A 26,976-nucleotide genomic window follows, 5' to 3' on the forward strand; every position below is an offset into this window, starting at 1 on the left:
GGATATATGCACGAAAATACGATACTCCATTTGACAGTTCACCGTAGAAGACTTTCTTTGGTAGCAAGCGTCAGGTATTCTTGAGAGGTGGCCAGCCCATCTTAGCTGTGCCAGTTTCAGCAGGGTATGAATACTGGGGAGAGTTGATCTTCCAAGCACTTCAGTGTCTGGAATTTTGTCCTGTCACTTGATCTGTAGTATCTTTCACAGGCAGCACCAGTGGAAGTGGTTTAGTTTCTTGTCATGATGCTGGTAAATGGTCCAGGTTTCACAAGCATAAAGGAGGGTCGGAAAGATGACGACTCTGTAAACCTCCAGTTTTGTTGACATTCTGATGCTTCTACAGTCCCAGATTGACTTATGGAGTCTGCTGAAGGCCACACTAGCTTTTGCTAATCTCACATTGACTTTGTCATCCATGTAGACAGCACGGGAGAGCGTGCTGCCTAGATAGGCAAACTTGTCAACCATTGACTGCTGTGTTTATAGAGCAGCTAACACACAATACCACAAATAAACAGAGTTCCACTTCTGCACACATACAGATCAAGCAATTAGGTTTCTAAATGCCATGAACTGTACTTCTATTTTAAGTATGATGTAAAATTGGAGACAGGTTTTCAAAAAAACAGAGACCCAGAAGTGCAGATTGTTTCTTTTCTTGTATTTGAATTTATCATTTGAATAGTGTTTCGCGCTGTTATTTGCTGTTACTTGGTGTTCATTTTATGCTCAAGAATGCTAATCTCTTCTCCAAACTGGTCCTCCTCAACATTTACTGTAGGTCGACTGATGCATAATTCCCCACTATCATTTATTTCCTTGGCTGGAGGCAATCCAAATCCCAATACTTTTCCATTTAAGGCAGCCAAGTTCATAACAAAACATGACACCAACATTAAACTTGGAGAGAATTTCATGAAGAAAGCTCTCCAGTATTCAGCCTCCGAAGGGTAACTAGCAGAAAAAAATAATCCTCCCTCCCCTTCCACTGCCCTATAATCAAGACTGTAGATACCAGTCATATGTTGTATTCTGTCTTCGCATTATGGTCCATTGTACGTTTCGTCATATGGCATCTTTAGATCCTTGCTACACTATTCTGCTGTCACTGACATAACCGAAAATAGAATAGTGATTATATTTTCTAACAACAACAGCAAGGTCCAAAACACTCAAAATACCATTTATCCCTGTTTTTTGGGACACATAAATAAACCTGCAGCAATTTACTGTGTCTTGTTTATTATTATTTATTTAGCAAATATATTTATTATAATGGTAATGAGTTAAATTTTGCTTTAGTTTAATTTTTTCCATTGTGTGCCACTGGGAAGTATTTTTCTATTATTCTGCTGATTAACTTAATTCTTCATAGAGTTTTTAAAAAGAGTTTATGTAAAAGGCCTGTTTATTACACTTTTCTTGTTTTATGGACAGTCTTTATTCACTCTCTAGTGATTCTCGGAAATTACCTATAATTTAAACTAGTGCTAGCATAATATGTAGTACCCACAGAGGTTTTTAACAAGTCAGAGAACACTTATGACTCAAGAAATTAACTCTAAGGATATTGTGAAGTATTCTAAAGTAAATGTATTTGTGGTGAACAAGGTATTAAAAATTCTAATAATTCACAGATTTTTTTCAAGCCAGAAAGGCTTATTATATCATCTACTCTGAACTCCTGTATAACACAGACCAATTCATATCATTACAGCTAAAGCATGTCTTCCAGATACTCATCCAGTCTTGACTTGAGTATGTTAGGTGATAGGAAAATCCATCAAATGAATCCACTAGATTAAAGAGCCCTCTAGTACCCTATATTTTCTATCTGTGATTGAATTTACAAACTGTAATGAAAGCATTCCTTGATTTTGATCAGCTAATGATTAGGGATAAAAAGATGAAACTTGTGTTGCAGAACTGCAGAACTGTTGTCCTGGCTAAAGGATTTACAGAAGAGTCTTCACAGTCCTCCCACAGCCAACTACAGCCCTGAGCAGGGACAGATGGAACTATATGTCACCACTGGCAGCCAGGAAGGACTTCACAAAGTAAGACTGAGAAAACATACCCATGTGGATAGTGTCTGTATGTGAAAAACCGTCTTGCTAGCTAGTGTCAGAAAGTAACCCTGCTACACAAACCACAAGCTCTTTCAGATGTCCACAAAATGTAATGAACTTAGGGCAGTTCCATACTAGGAATTCAGTCTTTTGGTTATTATTTTAATAAATGTGTTTGCTCAACAAAAATTGAACTATAATTTGAAATGCACCCAAGTGTCTTGGTAGCCTCAATGCCCTTTTCCAAAGTGATTTAGTCACTTAGGATTACATGTCCCACTGATTTCCAACAAGACTTAGGTTTCTAGACCAGCTAGGTCAGAATTTTACCCTAGATCGAGTTTATAGCACTTGTGTATTTTTTGTGGAAAAAATTCCCCCTAGTCAGGAAATTAGAGAGGCTAGGCAGAATGCATGAAATATTTTGTTTTCCTATCTAACGGAAATTTTACTTTTAACATCTTTTTCAATTGGCTGGACCCGATGATCTTCTGAGGTCCCTTCCAACCTTAAAATCTATGAGTCTATGAATTAGATTTAACTTCCAATTAGATCATGGGCAATTACTGAGATTGTACAAGGCCAAACTCTGGTTGTAAAAATATAAAATATTCTTCTTTTTCAGGTATTTGATATGCTCATTAACCCTGGAGATACTGTCCTTTTAGATGGATTCACCTATCCTGGGACAGTGGCAGCAGTGAGTATAGTCTGGACCCCCAAACATGTCCATGTTCCTTTTGCAAAGAAATGAGATCCAACCAATCAAGTATTATTACCAGTTTTAAAATGCACTCTGTCCAGGAGCTAAGTACCTGTTTGGAAGGCTTAGGTAAGATAGACATGCATACAGATGTCGTCTTGTTTTTAAAATCTTTCATTTCAAACTGTGTATTTATCTGCTTGTTAAGACTAACTAGTACTTTGATTCAAGAAAGCTATCTAGCAAGGTGTATTTACATGTCACAGCTCCTAAAAGTACTTAAAACTTTGTCAGACCAGTGAGGGTAAGCATGGTTGATTCAAGGGATACTGTAATCCCATATCTGCTTCAAGAATGGGACAAATATTGTTCTACCTCAACAAGCGGGGGGGCGGGGGAAAATCGACATGGCCTTGTTCCTATAGGGTTCTGGTCAGAAATACATCAAGCCCTGTAATTGTGACAGGGTGACTCACATCAGTCAACTACAGGGTTGTTTCTCTGTTACCATACAGTCCTTTTTCACAAGAACAGTCCTGCTTTCAACTTCTGTCCTGGTATAACAAGTGGGTGTCCTGGGGCCCATCAGTCGTTGGCCTGCCCACCTGTTTCTGGGCTAACCGCCCACCTACTTCACCCGCAATGCCTTAGATGATACAATAGATTGATGTTAACAAGGCAGGAGGCTGCCCATTTGCTTGCCCTAGGGCCTATGTACACAGCTCTGCCACCCCCCACCCCCCCAGACTGTGTCCCATGCTTTGCAGATGTTCCTCCAGTGCTTCACACTGGGACCTGAGCTCTAGAGTCTCACACAGGACTCTCACACCACTCTGGAGCTCGTAGTCCTAGTGCCTTGCAGATGTTCCATGGCCTGACACCCAGCCTACTTATCTGGCCTATCACTCGGGCTCCCAGCCTCTCTCAATTCAGGGCTCCAAGCCCCATCTGATCAAGGGGCTCCAACCCCTCCTCAACTCAGGTCTCCAAGTCCCCTTCTGGGCCCCAGGCCCATACTACCAGGATCAGGGCTCAAGGCCCCATCCCCTTACCCCCCCTTACCCCTTTGCCCAGGAGCCTCACTAATAGGTCCCCAAGACTTAGGGCCCCACCCCCCTGGAGCCTCTCCTGGCTCCTATGTGGACCCATAAAACTCATCTGTGAGATCTGTGTTTCTGGGCACTGTCTCAGGTCCCTCCACCTGACCTGGGCCCTGCCTCAGCACTTGCAGCAAGTCTGGGCTCCCCCTGCTCGGCCTTACTACCCACCAGGGATGTGGAGCTGGGGTTAGAAGGTGCCCCATACTCGCCTTTCACTGGGAGGTGGCTGGCCTGTCATTTGCAGGGACTACCCTGCCACAGGTAGCCCCACCAGGCCATCCTTCCCCAGCAGGGTGCAGTTTTCTGTCGTACCCAGGACAAGGAACCTCCTGCCATTCCCATATTTCTTCCCTTACCTACAAGGTGTTCTGAGCAGCAGCTCAGCCTCAGTACTGTCTCTCTGACTGCTGCTGGCTTTGCAGTTCAGAGCCCCTGTTCTTTTAGGGCACAGCTGGGCCCTGTTCTCCAATCAGGCAGTTGTGCCTAATTGGGATTGCAGCCAGCTGCAGGCTGCCTTACTGCTGCTGCAGCAGCAAGTAACAGAGCACACCCTGTGAATACACCTGGGCAGATGAACTTTTTTAGCAGGATGCATGGGACAGTCCTATTGTTCAATGCTCACACTCCCCAACCCTTGTTCCTTCTGTGGTATTCTTAGCTGAGACAAGAGGTCAGAGATAGATGTGTGCGCCAGAGAGTGGCAGGAGCAGTGGAGCAGGAAGAGAAAAGTGTTTCATTTTGAGACCAAGAAATAGGGCCACCATATTGTTTTTACCTATTTGGATCTCACGTTGCCAGAACAGTTCTGTTAATTAACTTACTAAGGCTTGCCAGAGAATAAAGCATATTCAGATGCACCTGACCACACTGGATAACACTTTTTCCAAATATTATGGTACCATTGAAATTAATGGAATTATTTGCAGAGTAAGGAGTAGGAATATCTGAACCTCAGCCAAACTTTAGAATCGTTCCAGTTTTATAGTTTGCTAGCTCAGCTGACACACAGAGGAGGAAACAGTACAGGTCTGTAGCATGATCAGGGCCTTAGATGGATCATTCACAAGGTCTGATTTTGTGTCTTGTATGTCTTCTCTTACAAACAGCTAAGACCACTGGGGTGCAACTTAGTCAGCATCCCCAGTAATGAAGGGGGCATTATTCCAGAGGCCCTGAAAGCAATTCTGTCCAGGTGGAAATTGGAAGATGCAAAAACAACCAAGAGCAAGGCCCCCAAGTTCCTCTACATCATGGCAAATGGTAGCAACCCTGCTGGAACCTCACTGAGCACTCACCATAAACAAGTATATCAGGTAGTCAGGGGTATTTCCATATATTCTACATTAAAAATCCCAAATGAAAACGGTGTAAAATGTAACATTTCAAGGTGTAAGAAAAGCCTCTCTGGTGGTATACTCCTCTATGAGCATGCTCATACCTTCATGAACACACACAAATGGTGATCCTATGTTATATCTGAAGTCATGTATTTCTACATATAGTAGTATGCTCAAACTATTATTTTACCCATGGTATATCCACTATGTAGGAGGCTACATCTTTACCTGGAAATCACTGTTTACATCAGGGCTATATCTTCTATCACAGCAAAAAAATTGAAAACTAATCCTACTTTAGTGTGTCAATGTGGTGTAGTGGCTAAAGCCACTCAGTACTCAGGTGACCTACATTCTATTTTCCATCTCTGCTGTTGCCCTGCTGGGTGACCTTTGGTGTGTCACTTCATTTCTCTATGCCTCAGTTTCTCAGTCTGTAAAAAGAGATTATGTTTGAGAAAAGCTTTGAGAGCTTCTTGTGAAATGTTACATATTAGAATCAGGTGTTATTGTCAGACATTATGTATTTTCCAAAAACTTTCAAAGAATGTTGATTCATCTTGGTTTTGTGCTTTTGTAGCTTGCAAGAGATTATGATTTCCTTATAATAGAAGATGATCCATACTACATTCTGCAGTTTGAGAAGGTAAAGCCTTGTTTATTTTCATTGGTATCTACAGTGCATATTTTTGGACTGAAGAGGGAGAGGTGAACTTTAAGTATCCCACTCTAACTAAAATAATTAAAGATTGAGTTAATACTTAATATTAAATATTGAGTTAATGAACATTAAATGACTACCTCTCTTAGAAAACAATAATAAGTATACTATCTTCAATTTTGCTGAGGGTGCCAGGGTTTATGCTTAAATGGATATTTAAGAAAGGGTATTGAGGAGGAGGGAGATTTTCCTGGTTACAGCACTTAAAGCCCTAGCATTGAACCATGATAATCTGTGGGGACAACTGGAAGAAAGCTGGTGATATACCCATAAGCAAGCCTTCTTAACTTATCTTAACTCGGCTGCACATCAGCCATTTGTGGTAATAATAGTTCTCCTTCTTAGTTTTGCAGGAGCAACTGAAGATACCTAGCAAGGCACCTTTTAAATGGTAGGGTTGCCCATGAATTATCTATGCACTAAGCATGCACCCTCCCCTCCCATCTTTCCGTTGCTCCAGAATCCGGCTCACCAGTATAATAGTTTCTGTTTTATTTTAAATGAATTATGTCAAATTTACAATAACTCTGTTCAAGATCAATTATTTGGTAGTATCCTTTAGCTAAAGATCTACAAGCTTTCAATGCTGACTTAGCAGATGTAGTTCTAATACATGTACATGTGCCCATATCTGTCCCTTTTTAGCGTATTGGCTTCTCATTGATTCATGTTATATTTGATCTTCCTTTGGAAGATCCATTTCAGCAACAGGTTTGTGGCAATTTTTAGAAATGATCATTGTCATGTAAATATGTTGGCAAAAGTCAAAGAGGGATGCTTTGTTGCTAATAAACCTAGCTAATAATTTACTTCTTCCCTTTTAAGCCCTGGACACCAACACTTCTCTCACTGGATGTTGATAGTCGAGTTATCAGGACTGATACCCTGTCTAATATTCTCTCTCCTGGGTAAGATATTCTCAGACAGCATTCTGAAGCAGAAGTGTAGGAGGTGAAGCTCTACCTGCTATTGGGTGCTACATAGTCTCTTGTCCATTGATGCAAATTGATCCCATTAACACTGTTAGGTCCATACACATACAGGTGAACAAACACAAACAGAAATCCTTACAGTGAAGAGTTCCTACTGTGGTGCTACAGCTCCTTGGAAGATAGCATTGGATATCACCTAAAAACTGGCTCCTTTTTAGGGTTAAGAGATGATTGAAATTAGAAGGAATTAGTCTCATTGGTGGAAAAAAAACCCAGAAAATATGTTGGGTTCTTGAGGAAGGAAGCATTCTCACCTGCTGTTTTCCCTGCATCACCCTTAAAATATGGCAGTCTTTTCATTTTGTTTGTTCTTACATTCTGAAGGAAGGTCTTTTAAATCTTCTCTAAGTGTAAATGCTGTGCTTGGGAGCAATGAACTCCAGTTCAAACTGCACCAGAGTTTATTGTGTCGCATTAATATTCATGTGTAGACACACTCGGTATGTTTTTCCAAACCACACATGGAACACCATAGACTTGACTAGGGTCCCACACAGGGCTCGTTGTAGCATTAGGGCCTACAAAACCTCCAGTTTCAGCATAGTCATATACATGCTAAATGGATCCTAATAAGGTTTTAGTGCTGAACCCATAAGTTAGTGGATCAAATATTCTACTGGTATGAATCAGTGCACTTCTGTTAACTTCATCTTAAACCAGTAGAGAATTATTGAGACTAATGCTTTTTCTTTTCCCCTAGGTTGAGAATAGGTTTTTTAACTGGCCCCAAACCTCTTATTGACAGTAATTCTGCATATGCAGGTCTCAACAATGCACACCAGTACTCTCACACAGGTAAGTGCCACTTCATCATCAGAAATGTATATTGCTTTTGGAAGCTAAAAAGCTTCTTCTGTGATCGGGTACTGTAACTTTTATTCACACCATTCCCATTCACTGTCTCTTAGTGAGAATAGAACTGTGGACGAGACAGGGATGATTCTCAGTTTGGGAACCTGGTTCTGCTGTAAGCAGGGGGTTGAATTATATGATTTTTTGAGGTTCATCACACCCTTATTTCCTGGTCTTTGTCCTAGAAAAATAATGCTGCATGGAAAAAGAAGTGTTACTTAAAGGAGCCTAAAAGACTTGAAAGGGCTGGTTGAATGGCCCATGTAGATCAGATTAGATAAATCTGAGATCCTGAAGATGAAGAGATTTAGAGACCGGACTTGGAGTGATAGCAAACTGGGAAAGCAGTGACAGGTCTGAAACAACAGGATTATTTGTTGTACAGATGAGGGAACAGGACAAGAAATTTTGTCTGGTTCATTTCAAGTAATCTCATCTTGTACACAAAATGTCTCATAACAGGGGAATTGTTAATATTCAGGAAGCCCCATAATTGACAGAAGTGGCATCCTGCCATGAATAACATGGAAGAGATTATTAACTGACAAGGTGGTACTCAAAGTTACTAGACTGAAGTAGCTGATGTTCTTTTTCTCAGGTACTGATATCACAGCTTCTTCACACGTGGGAGGAAGGAGGTTTCCTGAACCATGTAGACAAGTAAAGTGCTAATATGTTGTTATTACTATTGCTAAACTGTATTTAATAGCAAAAGCAAAAACTGATTCTGGATTCAAGCCTACAAGAGAGATGCTCTCTGAACATCAGATACTTGGAGCATCAATTCTGTGTACTAGGAGGTGGGGAGAAGAAATGACTAAATAGCCAATGAGTTTGTAGTTATTGTACTAGTTACCACTAAACTGAGCAATCTCTCCCTGAAGCCTCAGTAACAATCCTTCAAAAAAGACACTAAGGGCCAAGAAGGGTCACATATTGATATAACTGCTAAAACATTAGGTGCTGTAGTCGTTTTCCTAGGCCCTTTTCCACATCCACCCACCAACCACAAATCATTGTTTGCTGTCATGGACAAACATAAAACCTTTAAACTGACTGCCATTTTGCTTTATGGCAGAATCTGATGATAAAATATAGTGTCAAAAATTTGTTTTAAACCCACAAAAACCTTCTGTTACCTGTCCATATTACCCAGTTGTTGTGTTTATCCTGTGTGTGGCAAGATCCACTATAAACAAAAGATGACTGAAACCAAACCAGTGTTGAATCAGAGGTTTGAAAAATCTACTATTTTAAGTTTAAAAAAATGCTGATAAAGGCATCTTTTACCTCTGTTTCTGTAACTTGGAGGGAAGGGGTTTTTAACAAAAATTATTTGTCAATTTAATTTTAGTTTTGTTCTTGAATAGTGCTCCCTAGTAGTTTTAGTTTTGCTTCCTATAGTGCAGATTCTTTTAAAAAGGGTTTCCTTCCCCTTTTATTTACTGAGTACTGTGCACTAACTACCACATATAAGTAAAAATATGCTTTGTGTTTTGATGACCATACTTCTAATCCATTTTAATGCCATCTTAATGGGATTGCGGATCTAGTTCCTGATCTTGTCCCTACTTCTAGTCCCTTTGAAAGCTATGGGAATGTGAATCTGGTGTAGGACTGAGAACAGGGAGGTGGTGTTTCAGGAATGAAAGAGAGCAGGGCAGGAGCCAGGATCTTAGCTGGCTCCTTGTGAACTAATCTTCACTGACACAGAGAAGCCCTGAGGATGCTCTAAGTTGCATAGAAGGCTAAATTAGGCCTGAATCAGAGGGGCTAAAAAGATGCATGAAGTACTACTTTAACACACACAGAGATCTGGCCCATGGGAGATGGATAGCATTAAAATGCTTAAAAGACCAGTAAGGGGGAAAGATTTGAATATAGTTAATAATAGACTGCAGTCTATTTGTGTGTGAGGCTTCTTGGAACTTTGGCTAATGTGTTCACTATGCCAAATGCAGTTATAAAGGAACTTTATTACTCATATTTATTAAAACTTGTAGGGGGGGATATATTACTATTGTCATTAACTTTGTGGAGGGAGTTTGTAACAGAGTTTGTCATCTTTCCAGGGTAATGGAACTCTATAGGACCCAGCGGGATGCAATGCTTGCTGCAGCAAACAAGTGGTTAAAAGGTCAGTGAGCCCAACAGATGGAATAAAAATTGCTGATGATGGAAACCCTGAACAGCGACAAATCTAGGATGATAACAAGAGATCCTTGCATAAACACTTCCAAAATTTCAAATTTCTCCTCTTAGCCTAACTGCATTCAATATGTATTTCTACAGTTAAGAGAATTTTTAAAAGATGATTGCAAATGGATATACTGAAGGGCTCTATAAAATCACATTCATCTGTAATACAGACTAACTCTATGTTAGATAATTGACAGCCTATAATTTTCTAGGGCCACATTTTTCAAAAGCTGGTGCCTGATTCCAAAAAGCGTATGAGCATACAAACTAGACTTGCATGCCTGAAACCACCATTTACCTTTTCAAACTGGGTAAATGTTCACTAACACAGGAATTTACATGCTTTTTATAACCAGTATCTTGTGCACAAGTGTATTTTAGAGCTAAAGTATGGAGCATTTGTCCTTGAAAACTACACGATGTATCTGTTAATGTTGAAAAAACTGCTCTGTGTTTTACTCCTATGTCTCGCAAACTGGCACATCCCTGAAGCTGGAATGTTTCTATGGATTAAAACCAAGGGAATTTCCTGTGAACAGTGAGTGGCTATAAACCAGGCTTTCCAGAATGAGGTAAGTACCTGTACCCATGAATTGATCACACTCAACGTTGTGCTGGTTTGCTAGGGTCAGCTCTACAGACCTGTTACACTGCAGAGGTACCCAGAGCACAGCCAGCAAAGACGAGTAACTTGGACGATGGGCATCAGAGTCTATTTGAAACCCAGAGGTGTGTGAGATAACAGCAAAAGGAAAATAAGATCCAGTGAGTGAGGCTAGTTCCATTCTTTTCTAACAAATCCTAGGAAATTCCTGGAACTGGTGACAGTGCATAGAGACCATTACAGGCTTCCCCCCACCACCACCTCATTCCAGGCTTCCTGACCTGGCTCTATGCATCCTATACACCACAAAACTGCGCATATGTATGAACTATGCCCACTTTAAGAGGTTCTTACCCCACATGTGTTCAGAGTGAACACATGAGATATGATCAATCATTGCTCTTAATACTTGCTATTGATTAGCACTAATACCTGCTTACTACTTCAGAAAAATATCATTAGGATGCGGTACAAGCTTCGCAGCAGGCAGTTCTTCACTGCTTCCAAATTGTCCCTACCTTTTCTGTACATATGTGCAGTTGATTGTACCACTTGCTTTCTACTTACAAGTAATCTTTTTACCATAGGTTAAGTATTGACCACCTGCGTTTTTTCTCACTAGGTTTTAAACAAGGCTTTATTTATGCCAGCCTTCTTCACCCACAGGCCCCTGGCTCTGTGTGCCTTATACTTGCATTATGACATTTCTATAAAATAGTGACAGACTACAAATCAAAACAGATAGGTAAAAGTTATTTTCAGTGATTGCCAAAAGATTGGAAGACAAATGTATCAACAGTTTCTTGTACAGGATAACCAAGCAAAACCCAGTATCCACATTTAATACAGCAGTGTTAATATTTATTAATGCACGAGGCTAGATTGTAAGTAGTACTTTGAAATTAAATTTATTGGGCGATTAAAAAGCTGAAAGCACCTCGTATGTAAGGATTATTACAACAAGGGATTAGCACTTTTACATACCCAGACCTTTTTATTCACTTCCATTACTCTGCAAGAGCAACTGGTATGATAGCAATAACTTAAGAAAGCAGCATACAACACAGTTAAATTCTGTAGACTTTAAGGAATGAAATAGAGAATTAAATCATGTCCTGAGTTTGTTTGAAGAATTCCCCTAGGAAACCATTTCATTTTTCAACCTTTAACAATAAAAAAATTAAACTATTAAAATGGAATAATTGGCACAACAATTATTTGGATTTTTTAAGCCACTCCATTTTTTCCCTGGTTCTCCTTTCCTTCTCCACCACCTCTGATTTAAAAAAAAAAAAATCACCTAGAAAAATCATTTTAATGAAGTTTATTTTAAAAATGTATTGCCAATATGGCACTTTCTTATTAACAGATTGTGAACTAACTCATTTTATTAAAAATGTATTTTTGCCAAGACTTTTACTCACATTGGGCATGGGTGGGATCTCCCCTTACTTCAACCAGTCCACTCCTATCAAAGACAGTGAGCGACACAGGTGATTCATGTTCCTATTATTAATGCATAAAATGGACATCACCTCATGTGCAGGCTACAAGTTCTATTTGCAGAGATGGCACCTAAATAAAATCTCTGGAGTTATCAAAATGAAGGGTCCAACATCTAGTTCAAGTACTTACTTATACTCTGAACCAACTTGAAGTAGAACTGAACATTATATTTTTACCCAGTCACTTCTTAGAAGTACTCATAATCTCACTTCAAATCTCATATAAGTCTCAGAAAACTAACTAGTTAAAATCATATTTCTTAGATGCTGCTGTTCTCCAATCAAGCTTTTAACAGTGTTGACTCAAATCCTAGCTTCTACATAAGAGTTTCTTTCTCTTCACCTTCTCAAGACCAGATGGATCAAGTGAGTGCAGGACACTGCTTAACAGTCATAAAATGAAGGCACTATCTAATTTTGTTTTATATGTTTACATGATTATATTTAGGGGTGTTTATATTGAGATAGCACTGAGGCTTGGTCCCCATTTTTTTTCCTTTCATTCTTTTCTACCAAAGTAAAATTGGTAGGTACCATTAGGACAGCTGTATGCTAAGTGAATTTTTTCATATGTTTAAAATAGGAGTATTAGACCAACTGGTTGGTGCGCATGCAATTCTCCGTGGGATTGGTTGAAGTCATATACACACCTGACTGGAGTTACCACCCTCCTCCTGGTGCAGCGTCCAGCTATTACATAGGGATTTTAAAATCACAGTACTAGTCTAGTGAACCTACAAACCAGTAATAACATCGGTATTAACATTAACATTTGTCTTTCAGTCTTTAGTCCCCATGCACTGGCAAGCACAGCAAGGCAATACCTAACTGCCCAGCTTTCAGTTATAATGCCTTTAGGTTCAGGTTCATTATTTACAAAAGAAGTACTGTCTGAACTATGCATGTGTCATGGCCAATCCAAGCATTATGCAGTTATCTAGTCTGCACATAAGGATAAAGCAGCAGAAATCTGGGTGGCAGAGGAGTGAAGATAAGCAAGCAAAAGAAAATTATGTTACGTTGTCCATGGAAAAAGTTCCACAATGGCTTTAAATGCCAAGAAGAAAGGTATTTCATTGTACATTACCAGGACATCGTATTAGGTTTGTTGAAGAGAAAGGTACAATCATATTAGCAGAGGTATAACAAGCAGTTTCTACACCCTACGCAGCAGGGGCTGCCATTCCTCTGCCCCATCAAAATCAGCCCTGAGGCTGGTAGCCTAGTCAGCTGTTATGCTGCTGCATAAGATAGGAAATCACTTACTAAAAATAGTTAAATCCAGCAAGCAGGGACCAGCCACAGAAGTACCATCAGCTACACATCACCACAATTTAAAATGGAATCAGTTTCAGACTATTTGGTTCCCTCTTACTATTCCACACATAGGGTTCTGCATATTTCCTTTTGTTTTCTTTTTCCTTTCCTAAACAGCAAAGGAATAGACAGTATAGTATGCTGAACTATCAACATATGTGGCTTTGCACTTTTTCATCTGATTCGTTTCAGATGTAGAGACGGGCACTGCTTACACTGCGCGATCTGTGTCTAGATATTTTTAAGCATACTTTCAAGTTCTTGTTCCCAAATATATTTTCAGGTAATAAGTCAAAAATGGTTTTAGTTTAGTTAACTTGTTTCAAGTAACAAGTCAACTAAACCATTTTCAAGGAAATTAATTTACTTCATTTAGGTCTGAGTTACTCCTACTGACTGATATACTTCTCAGTTATTCACGTCCATAATGCATTGCAAAGACGCAGACCAAAAGCTTCTAATTTAGCTAATAATGTAAGCCTGCAATTCAGTTCTGTCTCTATTCAATATATACTTAAGTGCTTTGTTGAATGGAAATGTACATAAGTATACCCTTAAAGTTAAGCATGTGCTTAAATTTTCTGCTGAGTTTATCCCTTTTGTTCATGGGATAAAATTGCAAATTAAATATAAATATTTAAATCCAAGTGATGGACAGGTTCTAGTTCTTGAGAAGAGGAATTACTATGCCCACATGAGGCTGAGTAATCAGAATTTATACTTCTAGTTAACAGTGGGTGTATCTACATGTGCTATTAAGGCAATGAAAAAAACTCCAAGACAGTTTGCACCAGAATCAGCTGCTCCCTGGTGCAGCATCTACACTTGCGCCTGGGACCACAGCACTTTGATCTACAGCAGAGCAGCCCCGGGCAGGGGGCCACAGGGCTCAACCCTAGGCACTGGGTGGTGGCGGAGGGGCTGGCTGGGGCATGAGGGTGCTAAAGTGTGGGGCTAGGTGGCATGCAGCCCTAGCACTTTAGCACCCTCATGCCTGTCACCATCTACACTTGCATTTCATCACAGTTAAATACTCCACCATAGGATAGTACTGCCCCTGACAATACTATCTTATGGCAGAGTTAATTAATTTACTGTCCTCTAAGATGCTTTACTGTGGAGCTAATCAGTCAACTCTGCAGTAAAGTGCATGTGGAAATGCACCAAGCGGGCCCAAAAACTAGTGCTGAGTTATTTAAACACCTTTCAGACCTGGGTCTACAAGGGTCCCTCTACACATGCAGGTAAAGGCGCAACAGGATCTAATGTGCAAGCCACACAATCATGCCTCCTGCCAGGCCAGACGTGCATGGCAGGAGGCATGATTGTGGGATCATGAATCACATCCCATTATACCTTACTGCTGGTGCAGGGACCAGCAAGAAGCAAGTTCCTATGGTTGAGAGCCCCTAGGGCCAACTATGAGGCTGTGGGGGCACCCTACTCACCCTCACAGCTGAGAGACTGACGCTGCTGCAATCTCCCAGTCTCCTGGCACAGCCACAGCAGCTGCAGTCTCCCAACTGCAGATCTCCCAGCCATGGGGTATATGGTGTGCCCCATACCACTGCAGCTGTAGGCACCCTGCCATGGCAGCACAGGCTAAACGTGCAAATTAAAGCTAGATAGAAACCAGCTATAAAGTTCTTACATATTTTCCAGCAATAACTTTATAGCCAATTGTAACTTTAAAGCTCCATAGTTAATTTGCACATGTACCAAGCCTAAATTGCGCTGTTAACCTGGTAATTGCATAATAGGTGTAACATGTAGGCCTAAGAGTTAACAAATACTTTTAATTTCTTATAAAGAGTGTTTCTGTTTCTGTTCTAGGCTTTTCAAAGGCTGGCTACACTTATAAAAGAAGCTGCTTGAAGAGATCAAGAGAAGAGCCTTTGGTGAACTTTTCAGGAAACAATCAACATTTTTACATTGTCTGTAATGATGTAGTCATTAAAAATTACTGCAGACCTCTTGTTCCCCAGAGCTCACAACTCTTTTGAGAACTTCTCTCATACTGTAATTACAGCAACAGAATTTAACTGTGTTGTAATTCTAAACTCAGTCCTAGATTATATTCCTAATAAGACACCAAAAGAATTCAATTGTTGTTTGACTGCAAATGTTTTTCTTTTTATTAATTTTGCCTTTTTTTAAGGTTCTATTTTTCAGCAAGTAAGTAACTTTATGGCATCCATACCTGGAGCTCATTACCCTAAGCTAATGCATTTTGTACTAAATTATTATTCCTGGTATTAATGAGAATTCAAAAATGATTACAAAAGATCAATATTAAAATTAATTTAAAAGGTGATCGCTAAGAAATAGATCTTACATTTTCAGATGAAAATCTGAAATTCCTGCAGAGCTAAGGAGAGAATTAATGTAGAGTCTGACCTTGCAAGGTAATAAATGCCTTCAACTCCCATAGAATTGGGAATGGAAAGCACTCACCATCTTGCAGGAGTCTCTCATCACATTCCAGGATTAATTACCTAAGTTATCTGAGAGCAAATTAACTAAGTGATTAATGAACGGCATCTCTAGAGGATCTCTCTTGTGATTTTATTTCCTGGAATAAAAAAATATAAAATAGTGTTGCTAGCATACACATTCTCTATATTGCTTTTCATACTGTCGAGTAGGCAACAATATAACTATGGCATAATTCTACCAAAATGTTAAGGACACTAACTTAAATTCCTAAATTCCAGCATGTTATGGGCTTGTCATTTCAGAATGTCTTTTCAGTCTCTTCTGTTTTAGTGTTTTTCCAGTCCATAAGGAATTATAGATTTACATTTTTTATAATTCTGTCTTTTCTAGTATCTTAGCCTTCACACTTTTATTGAATGCAGTTGTAGGCTATCCAGCTATGAATATACCAAGCCAGCTCCAGGCCTCTGTAAATAACACATACACACCCATTACATATGTGGTCTGAAAAATGTGCCCTAAATTAAAAAGCATACATGTTTAACTTGTATTTTGGATTACAAACATCTTAATATCCAGAAGGTTCCTCTATCTGTGAAGAACAGTAGTAGAATTCAGAGGGATCTAGATAGATTGGAAACCTAGGTTACAGGCAACAGAATGAACCTCAATGCAGACAAATACTAGGTACTACACCTAGAGAAGAATAATCAAAAGCACAAATAAAGAATGGGAGATAACTGGCTGGGGGGCAACGTTGCTGAGAAGGATCTAACAGGTTTAGTGGGTCACAGAATCAACAATGAATCAGCAACACAATGTAACTGTAAAAAAAGTGAACATGGTTTTGGACTGCATATCAATGATACTGTCACTCTACTTGGCACTCCTTCAGTCTGCGTGCTCTAAAAGGCCTGTCTTTTGTCAACTGGATGAATATGTCTATGATTGTAAGTGTATAACCTTTGTTGAATCCTGCCCCTTCGGGGCATTGTAGTGTCCCCTATACCCCACTGGTTTATACTGGTTATGTTCCCAGTATTGTTCCTTCATTAAAAGGTATATGGTTAAGTCCCCATTGGTGGTCTGGCTCTGCTCTATAAGGAGAGGAGAGTCCCTACACCTCCCACAGTGCTTGTGCACCTGTTTTGATTCCTTCAATTAGAGAGGGGGTACCTCTTGGAGTACCTCCCAGGTTACACTAGCTTAACTATAATTTAGCATAACTACAACCTAGTATAACCCAGACTGCTACAATCACAATAACTAGGTTGTCTTCCCTGTTACTTCCTCTCAATTTATAATATTCTTATTGTTTACAAGAATAGAGCAGAGCATTTCAAGTATCATCTACACATTTTCTTAAATATGGTGCTATATTGCTAAAGATTTCCTTTCCATATTAAGTGACTAGACAGTCAAATAACAAAGTTCCTGTGCTCATGATAATTTTCCTTTTTTAAAAAGTAGTATTTTGTGTACAGGCAACCCCCACTTAGTGCACTTAATTGGTTCCTGGAAAACCGAACATTAAGTGAAATGAGTGGTAAGCAAAACTGAAAGTATTTGACGACCCAAGATGGTGACCGCAAGTGTTTTTAATTACCCAAGATGGCAACAGCGAGCACTATAGCAAAACTTCCTGAGCGCTAAGTGAAATCAGGTAGCAATCTTAAATGAGTGTTAAAGCAAAATAGCGCTAAGCGAAACAGCATTAAGAGGGGTTGCCTATAATAACTTTATAAAAATGAGCTTTACATGGAAAAGCCTGAAACCATGAGTTCTTTAATACTAGGTAGTGCACTCTTCAAAACTTCCTGCTTTTTCAGAGCCTTTTCTTAAATACATTTAAAAAAATGTACTAGCTTAACTTGTGTATACATTGCCTTCAAACATCCATCTCAAGACTAAGAATGCAAATTCTCAATTTAGACAGTTTTCAAGAACTTGTTTCCCCTGTCTCTGAAATGCAGCAATTTCTGAGATGGAATACATGAGCCATCTCACAGCACACATTGTAGCACCAGTGGTTAGTACATAACCAGTGGTTAGTGAATACCGCATGCGATTGATAATCGGTTCCACTTAAAATCAAAGTAAGGACAGCCACCTATTAAAGCACAAACCACATTTACCTGGATTTCTATTGGAAGCTTTTCCCATGTCTGCTATTAAACATGGCTTAACTCTGCTCTATAAGATCTGGTGAGATCAGCAGCCTGGTTTAACTTGACTATTTATAAAAACCCATAAGGAAAATGAACAGTGTTAAGACAAGTGGATTTGGCTCAATACAACAGATTCTTCTGCAATGCTGGGTCAACTTCATGACCACACCCTGTCCTGGCCCTTTCTCACACTTGTTGGCTGCTCAATGCAGGTCAAGAAACTTTGGGCACCTATATACATGCTGGACATCTGCTCTGACACATGCTAATTAGAATGGATCAGAGAAGACTCAATTAATTGATTAATTGAGTCTGCTGGAATGTGCTAATTAATATGCTCCAGCACCCTCCATTTTAATTAAAGCACCTCCCCCTCCTGCCGTGGAGCCCCCTTTGATACCAGGTTTCAGTATTTGCAAAAAAACTGACAGCTTCTTCATCGGTTTTTGAAGGAATGGAGGATCCCTTGTATTTTTGTACTGTGGTGTGACAATAAATAAGGACAAGCATTAAGTGGGGGACAGAGAGGAGCTGCATTTATGTATTTTCTAGGGTTAACTAAAAGCACCAACTCGGACCTCTGAGTGCCTGTGCAGTTCTACAAAACACCAGACAACTTAATGTTCAAAAAAAATATCTCCCCATTCACACTTACTGCATATATTCCATTAGGCCCAGTCCAGTTGGAAAAAGTAAGGGAAACTGAAAGGCAAGCCTGGAAGTGAAAACAATAAAATAAAATATCCAGACAATTGTCTCTAGTGGGTTATGGAATAGAGAAAATCCCACACAATTTACTGATTCGTTTTGATGCACTGGCTGGGGGAGTAGTTAGCTGATTGCACGATTTCACAATGATTACACACTTAATTCATACAACACAATTTTATTTTAAAACTCTTTGCTACGTATATAACACTGCTTAGCTTTAAGAAACACCACAAACATTAAGAACACAATAAGTACATATATCAGAAACAATGCTCCGAATGCACTTCCTTCCCAAACAATGCTATAAGAATTAGTGTTACAAAAACAACTACAATTACAACTAAAAGTTAAATTTGAATCAATACTATTATTTTTCATAATATACTTACAATCCTAGAATTCCGAGAAGCCAAATACCAAAATATGGTTTCATTCCTCAGTAGTACGATTTAATGGGTTGGCCTCAGTAGTACGGTTCAATGGGCTCACCTCAGCAATACAATTCAATAGGCTGGCCTCAGCAATACGATTCAATGAGCTGGGCTCAGCAGTGATAGGACTAAGTCCCCTTCCTTCAGTCCCTTTCGGATGCTCTGCAGCTTCAGCGTGAACTAAGAAATTCGTGTTCACGGAGAGGGTGGTTCAGGTGATCAGTCTGATCCGGCCTACACTTGCGATTCTTCCTTCGTTGTTCTGCAAGTGAAGTTACCTCCAAATTGGGACAGTAAGTTACAGTTTTTATTGAGTGAGCTGCCATCTTGGGCCACTCCTACTCAAACCTGTCATTACCCCCAAATTTGGGCTCGGATCTTACTCAACAGAAATTACCTTTGTTGAGCATTTTTAAATTATTCTTGGGGAGACTTCCATATCACTGTAAATACCCTTTTCTTAGACCTTTTGCACGTAGTCCCAAAAACAATGAGCTAGATAAGGAGATAAATCTTATCTTCTTCCTGAAACTGGCTAATGGGCAACCTTTACAAACATTCAAACTATTTCATTCAATATGACAACAATCACAATGGGCCTTGGACTATGTACCAATATCAACGACCATCCCTGAAAATACCTCACCAATATCTGTTTTCATTTAACTCCGCACTTAAATGTCAGCGTTAACTTCCTGACTTCAGAAAAATATCAACCTGCTTAACATTGACTTCACAGTCTAATTTAAGGTCCCCAACTATTAGTTTCATAGTTTGTAAGGTCAGAAGGGACCTGAGTAGATCATCAAGTCCGACCCCCTGCCATGGCAGGAAAGAGTACTGGGGTCAAACGACCCCGGCAAAGTGTTCATCTAGCCTCCTCTTAAAGACCCCCAGGGTAGGAGCCAGCACCACTTCTCTCAGGAGTTGGTTCCAGATCCTAGCCGCCCTGACAGTGAAGTAGCACCTCCTGGTTACAATTAAAAATGTGACCTTAATCTGTACTCTTTAATTGCTTTTGAAATGATGCCAACAGTGAGGGTGACTATCTTTTGTAGGGTTGAGTCCTAACTATTCAAACGTACTCTAACACTGGAGTCTCATTCATGCCAAAAATTGACTCTCTAACAAACGACTCATCTTGCTAGAATCATTTTGCTTCATCACTGAAAGCATCGTATGTGAATGTAGAATTTGGTACTGGATAAGCTGAAGAAAAAAAACTGTATTTTATTGATTTTACAGGTACATTTATATATTTTAAAATTCTACCTGTACAAATATCCTAGAAAAAAATAACAATATTATTAATAGAGAAACAATATCCTCATCTTGTTACATTTCATTTGCTTGCTCATTTGGGGATAAACCTATGTTTTTAAAACTTCTTTATAAGTTTCAAAAGCAGGTCTTATTTTGTCTGAGAAGACCTTATATTCTGAAAGTATTACCTGATTAATAATTTACAATTCTAAGATGTATTTGGGTAAAGTCTGCAGTATAGCAATGATTTGGAAGAGAGTCCATGTGAGAGAAACTATAATCACTGTACATTTGCACATGACCAAACCCGGGAAAAATGTACAAGTCACTAGTATAACAACAAATTATTAGTTCTTGGTGTCTACATGCTGAAGTAGAGTTTCCACTGGAGACCCAGCAGCTGCTCTCATCTTTTCCCTTGCCACAGTCCTGTCGGTAAGTTTTATCATTAAATGCAACAAAGTCTAGAGTGATCCAAATCCTGACATACCCTCCCTGGCGTCATCGTTGGTCTAGGGCTGTCAGGATATATCCATGACCACTCTACTTAATAGCTCACAATGGACCTGTCTGTCTTCCATGAATTTGCCTAATCCCTTTTTGAACCTGCTTCTACAATTTCCTATAGTAACAAGTCCCACAACATAACTATGTGATGTATAAAAAAAGTACTTCACATTGTTGTCGTTTTTAAATTGTGTTTTCTTGTAGTTTCCTTTACAAAATGCATCCTTATTCAACAGGATGCGCAGCAAATCCAAAAGTCGACCACTTATAAAACTGACCCATTGTTGAAAATCTCCATTAGTAACATTGTTTTTGGGCAGTTACTTCTTACTTACTCAGATTCTTACCTGAGGGCCTTTTTCCTTATTCCTACCTTTTTGCCCAAATTAACCTCTCTTTCTCCAGCCTCTTCCCTATTAGTTGCATCAGACAGTCCATTTTTCAACTAAAATAAGTTCCTATTTCCTTTCACTACCTTTTGCACATCTTCCTGTCTCAGTCACTTTGAATTTCTTTTTTCTGAGCAGTTCTTTAATGGTTTTCTTCCTTCCCAAAGAAGTATTATGAGAAAATGCCTCAAGACTTACGTATATGGGTCTTCAGGCCCAAGCCCATATAAATTCACATCTGCACTGTTGTTCTTCTACATTAGCTAAGTTGGCATTAAGGGGTTAGGGGCTTTCTTTTACAGAGGTGCCTCTGCAGCAGGTTCTATGTCAATCCCCTGCAGAAACTCTCACACTATAGCAGGATCTAGACTGAGTCAGTAAAAGATGTACACTGGGCAGCAATGGCCGAAGGGCTCCTACACTCAGCTGTTTGTGAGGCAACCCATGCAAACTTGCATTAATAAAAGTACCTTTTCACTTTACCAAATGAAAACACAAACTCAAGGTCCCTTTATACCACTCATACAGGCTGCACTAGATCAGGAGGTCTAGGTGCATTTGCATCCTATAGAAGAGGTGGCAATCAGTCTCCATTCATTCTGTTCTCCAAAGATGGAGGACAAAATCCCCATTTAGAAGAAACTTAACTTGAGACAAGATCCAGCTAAGAAATTTTTTTCCAAACCTCTTCACAAAGTAATAAACCTGTCAGAGAAACACAACACCTATACCAACAGAGTAGAAATAGTTTAAAGAAGCTGGTCATTACATTATTAACATTTATTACAGCAGAGAGTCAATTACCCAAACTAATGGGAAAAAACAATTCATAAAATCAAATTGTTTTTGATTACCTGCTCTAAACAAGCAATTGTACATATAATATATACATTATTTTAAATTTTATTTCAGTCTTTTTCTCAATCATTAAAACACTTACCTATATTAAGTTGCCATTGCTCTCACTTGTCCTACAAATGATGCAGGTTGGAGGCCTGTCCTGCATTAACAGTTAAGATAACTGGTATTTGGAAAACTGGTTCTCTCCTGCATATAGGACACTTGTAGCTAATGTATTCAGTAACAGGCTTTTTTCTTCTTTAAATTTGCATCTGCTATCAAACAACCAAAATGCAAAAGTTGAGTGTACTTAGAAAATACATCAGATTCTTAGTGAAGAGTGATTGTTTCCCTTCCGTTTACTTTACTACACTAATTACAGAATAGAGAACAAGGTTGCCGCTTCCCTCACCACATGGACTACTTCCAATTTCTTTCTGTAGTAAGTGCCTCAAGACAAGGAAATCCAGAAAGACTTACACGTGAGTACAACATATCTCCCTGCTTCCTAACAGATGTCGTCCACATGCCATTGACTTCCTTTCTGTTGTCAGCAAGACCCACTCAAACGCTGGAAGTAATATTTAAGAGTTTTGAGGGTATTAGTGTTAGGGTATCATTTGGAACAATCCTAAGGTTTTGATATGATGCAGTTATCTAATAAGTAAAATTTTCTTCTCAAATTTTGTATAAGTTCAATTCTATCCAATTAAGTTTATGACAGGAAATGAAAACTTGTTATTTTGCGACTTTCTATCCATAGTAAGAGTCATCTGCAGCTGCCTGATATAAGGTGTATTGTGGGTAATATCTTTAAATTTCCAAAATGTGACTGATTGTTGAACACCAAATAAACAAATAATTGGAAGCTATTGTATTGTTACATCTCAAGTACAGATAAGTAATAAGAATGGGGGAGAAAGTATTTTTATGCCATACAAATAGGAATTATTAATTAATAAATTAACACTTGTTTAACAAATTGCTGGGGTATGTTGAGAGCTGAGGAAGTTAAGGAGCATGCAAGTCCAAAGAGGTGCCCACAGCTCAGTTTAAGAAGTTTGTGATTTATTATTCTGAACAGAAAATACCTTCAATTATTGACTTGCCAACAACCACTGCCATTTAACTAGGCCACATCACATTACTTGGGACAGCAATAAACCCAAAAGTTCTCATTTGTCAAGTTAACCATTACAAAGAGTTGTCCTCTATAACCTTAAAAAAGTAATGGTTGTCTTTCTAAGAAATGAACAGAAACAGAGTCTAAATGTGATGATGGACGTCTCGAGTATGGTATCACCCGTCGTCTAGGTAGCCCCTCCCCTCGTCCCGCCTGCCACGACTTTGCTGTTATGTTTGATTTGTGAGAGGGTTTCAGTGGAGTTCTTTGATCGAGGGGTTTCCCGATGCGGGTGTACTCACGGTTGTCGCTTCTGTTGTTCCACGGGGCTATGCCACCCCTACACCCCGTCCACTTGCCAACCGATCACGTGCTGGTGGGATGGTGGCCTGCGGTGCACTGCAGGCTTGCTTGCCATTGGTTTCCTCTAACTGTGGGGACCCAGGCCTAGCGCTATCACTGGGCCAGCCTGCCTTCTACTCTCGCTGGCTCCTCAGCTAGCTCTGGCAGTCCTTCTTCCTCCCCTTTTCCTCTAGAAATAATATTCCACCTGGGCGGGGAGACTTCCCGGACTGGTGTCCGGGACCCAGCAATCCCTAGGGATGGCTCCACCTATCCCTGTCTCTATTTCCCTTAGGGGACCTGCTAATCTGTGCAAGATGCCACGTTGCTCCCCCTGATTCCCTCCTCTCGAGAGGGATCCTGGTACTTCTCTACTCCCCACCTGGGGTAGGACAGGGAGCTTCCTGCTACCTGCCTCTGATAGAGGCTTTCAACCCCCCCCCCCCTCCTTCCGTTCAGCGTGGGTCTGGCGCAGCCCAGCTGGTGCCTTTCCCAAGGGGGAGCTGCAGCACACCGGCCGTGCTGCCCGCCTTCTCTCTCTCTCTCTCTCTCGCTCCCCCTGCCCATGGGTGCTGTCGGGGCTTTTGAACTCTCCCGCAGCGGCTGCTGCGATTGGCTCAGCTGTTTCCCTCACCGGGAACAGCTGCTTAAATAACCGGTGTAATGCCGGCTTGCGCAACTGTAATTGTGGCTGCAGCTGCTGCCGCGTTCTCAGCTCCGACGCCGCCGTCTCTCCCAGAGGTAAGTAACTCCGCCCGGGGCTCTGTCTCAGGGTTGTGTCTGCCCTGCAACCCTTCCTGCCCTTAGTCTGTGCCCATGATGGCGGCATGCTGCCATCACACTAAACAACAAAGCCACTTCCAGTTACGGAGAACTTTAAATCCAGTTCCAAACGTCAAGAGGTGCAGACAGCAGTGACAATTTCTGCCTGATCTGGCCCCTGGAGGTGCTCTACAGCCAAAACCATAGACAAGTACACAGCTGCAGAGTACCTTAAAAGGGCCCAACCTGACAACAATCTGAACCCTCATTACATGGTGCTTGAAAGTGAAGCTTTCATTAACTTGTGTCTATGCATGCCAGAAGCAGGGCTCAGCTGATGCAGCCCAGCACAATCTGAGTTGTTTTCAGAGTGGGGGTGAGGGGGAAGAGAGCAGAGGCAGCTCATTCTGGGGGATGCCCAATGCCCAGCCAGAGCTGGAGGGTGGAGCAGGTGGATTGGAGCCTCCCTCCCCCCTGCCCCCTCGAGGTGGGGGCTCCAGTCTACCTTCACCAACTCCTACATGGCTGGGAAAACCCTAAAACGGACCTCTCTCCCCTGCCTTCTACCTCTCCCATCCTGGGACAGACAAGGAAAGAGGGGGCGTGGAGCTAGGGGAAGAGGCTGCAGAAACACAGCCTCTCTCCCTAAATTGGCTCCAAGTGGGAACTCGATCCCCAACCCTCCTGATGCAACAGCTAATATTTGTTAGGCTGGGAGGTGTCCCAGGAGAGAATGGGAGGAAAGACCCCAAATAAGAAAAGAAAGGTATGGGGAACAGAATAAACGAAAGGGAGAGGGGACAAACAAAAGAATTAAAATAAGAAAAAAATCACTTACCTGCAGCAGGAGCCGCAGCACAGTGGGAGCAAGAAGAGAAACCCGCGCAGCTCATTAGCCGCGTCTTTATTCAGCTGCGGACGGCCAGTGACATCACCAGCAATCACAGGCCAGTGAAGATAAAAATGGTGGATTGCAAAAGGAGAGGAGAGGAGAGAACGGACTGGAGGAACGTCTGGCCACAGGACCCACTACAGGAACCCCTCAGGAGAGGAGGAGCAGCGGGAGAGGAGTCAGAAGAGGCTCCTGATCCCAGGCTCAGCAGCAGCGGCAGGGAACAGGCCCCTGCAATCTGCGACAGCAGCAGCCGCAGAGGAAGCAGAGAGGAGCAGGCAAAGACCCACAACGTAGCAGGTGGGAGAATTGGGATTGGTGGGGAGGAGAAGGAGGTGGCCCCGCCAGAGAAGTCCTGACAAGAGCAACAGGAAGGGCTACAGAAAAGCGGGGCACCTACCCCGAGCATGAAGAGTAATCAGCTATACGTACAGGAACTACGAGATGCTTGGACGGAGACACTCCAGGAGGAAGAGAAGTGGGGTGGCCCAGGACTCGTGAAAGGAGCTGAAAAAGGAGGAAAGGATGACCTGAGCAGGAGGCTATGAGTATACGGTCTAAGCAGGGAGGTATCCCTTAGCTAGACCATAGGGGAACTTGGCTCCTAGGACCCCGTTGTAAGGAACCAGGGAAGGGGACCATCCATGTTCTCAGTGAAGCAACAGACAAGTTGTTTTGTGGTTTTTCTTTAGTGTTTTTTTTTGTGTTTCCCTGGGTGAAGGGGTTGTGAGACAGGACAGACTCATGTAGACGGAGTAAGTGGAGTAGAGCCCGTAGGGCTTCACGTGGGGATCTGACCCGCAGGGCAGGGGTTTGCTTGGGACAAGTGTAGATCCCACGATCAGGCCCTCTGAATATAAAGAGCCCACGAAGGGATCAACAAAACAGTCTCCAGGGTTAAGACTCTGGACGGGAAGAAACCCAAGAGGCACCCTAGCGACAGTAGGAAGAGGACGGGGCCCAGAAGACGGAAGGGAGTCAACGAGGTGGTGTGAGGTCGGGGTGTAGGGATGACGGAGCCCCATGAGTGACCTTCGGGCAGACCATGTGCCACAGAGGGACCCTGGCTAGTCGACCCCCCCACTGGGAACATTCAAAGTCATGGCAGGCAAGATAGGGGAAGACTATTCCTGGAATGAACAACTACTCGGCCATTTACGGGAGCCTGTAAGACGCCCATCACCCATCGTGTGGACCAAGGCTGCACGTGACCGAGTGTTTGAAACCCGGTGGTCGCAGGAGGATTAGTCTAACTCATGATGCTTTCTGTGAAGCACCATGAGTTAGACCCGGGAGCTGCACTTCTGTCTGCGCTTAAGGCCTCGCTTATCTTTAGTGATTTGTATCTAATGTTTTGTGTACATTCAAGTCACAGTTGATAATTTACCAAAACTACTGTATTGGCATTTTTATAACTGCTCACAAAAGCACCCCATTCTCAAAAACTGGCAAACTCTCTTTAAAGGACAAATACTAAGTTATCAGGCAAAAGAGAACAGCAGCAAAACAAAGCATGTGGATCCAAGATTTATTTTCATATTTGCTTCTATTAGCGTGATCCCTATAACTGTGGCAAAAAAATAGTGTTCAATTTTATTTCATATGGAAAAGCCTGCCGATTTCTTCCTTATACTCACTATAGATGATGTGGCAAAGAAAAGTCCTTCAGCAATCATGCTGTCGGGGGACATGCCAAATCCCAACTCTTTC

General features: G+C 41.1%; 2 pseudogenes; both read left to right on the plus strand.

Annotated features, from left to right (window-relative positions):
- Window positions 1-738: 738 nt before the first annotated feature.
- Window positions 739-15,379, plus strand: LOC102388110 (annotated as a pseudogene).
- Window positions 15,380-22,562: 7,183 nt separating this feature from the next.
- LOC102384040 overlaps window positions 22,563-26,976 on the plus strand; it is a 31,101-nt pseudogene continuing 26,687 nt past the window's right edge.

This window comes from Alligator sinensis, unplaced genomic scaffold (assembly GCF_000455745.1).
Source record: "Alligator sinensis unplaced genomic scaffold, ASM45574v1 scaffold512_2, whole genome shotgun sequence".
In the NCBI taxonomy this organism is placed as follows: domain Eukaryota; kingdom Metazoa; phylum Chordata; order Crocodylia; family Alligatoridae; genus Alligator; species Alligator sinensis.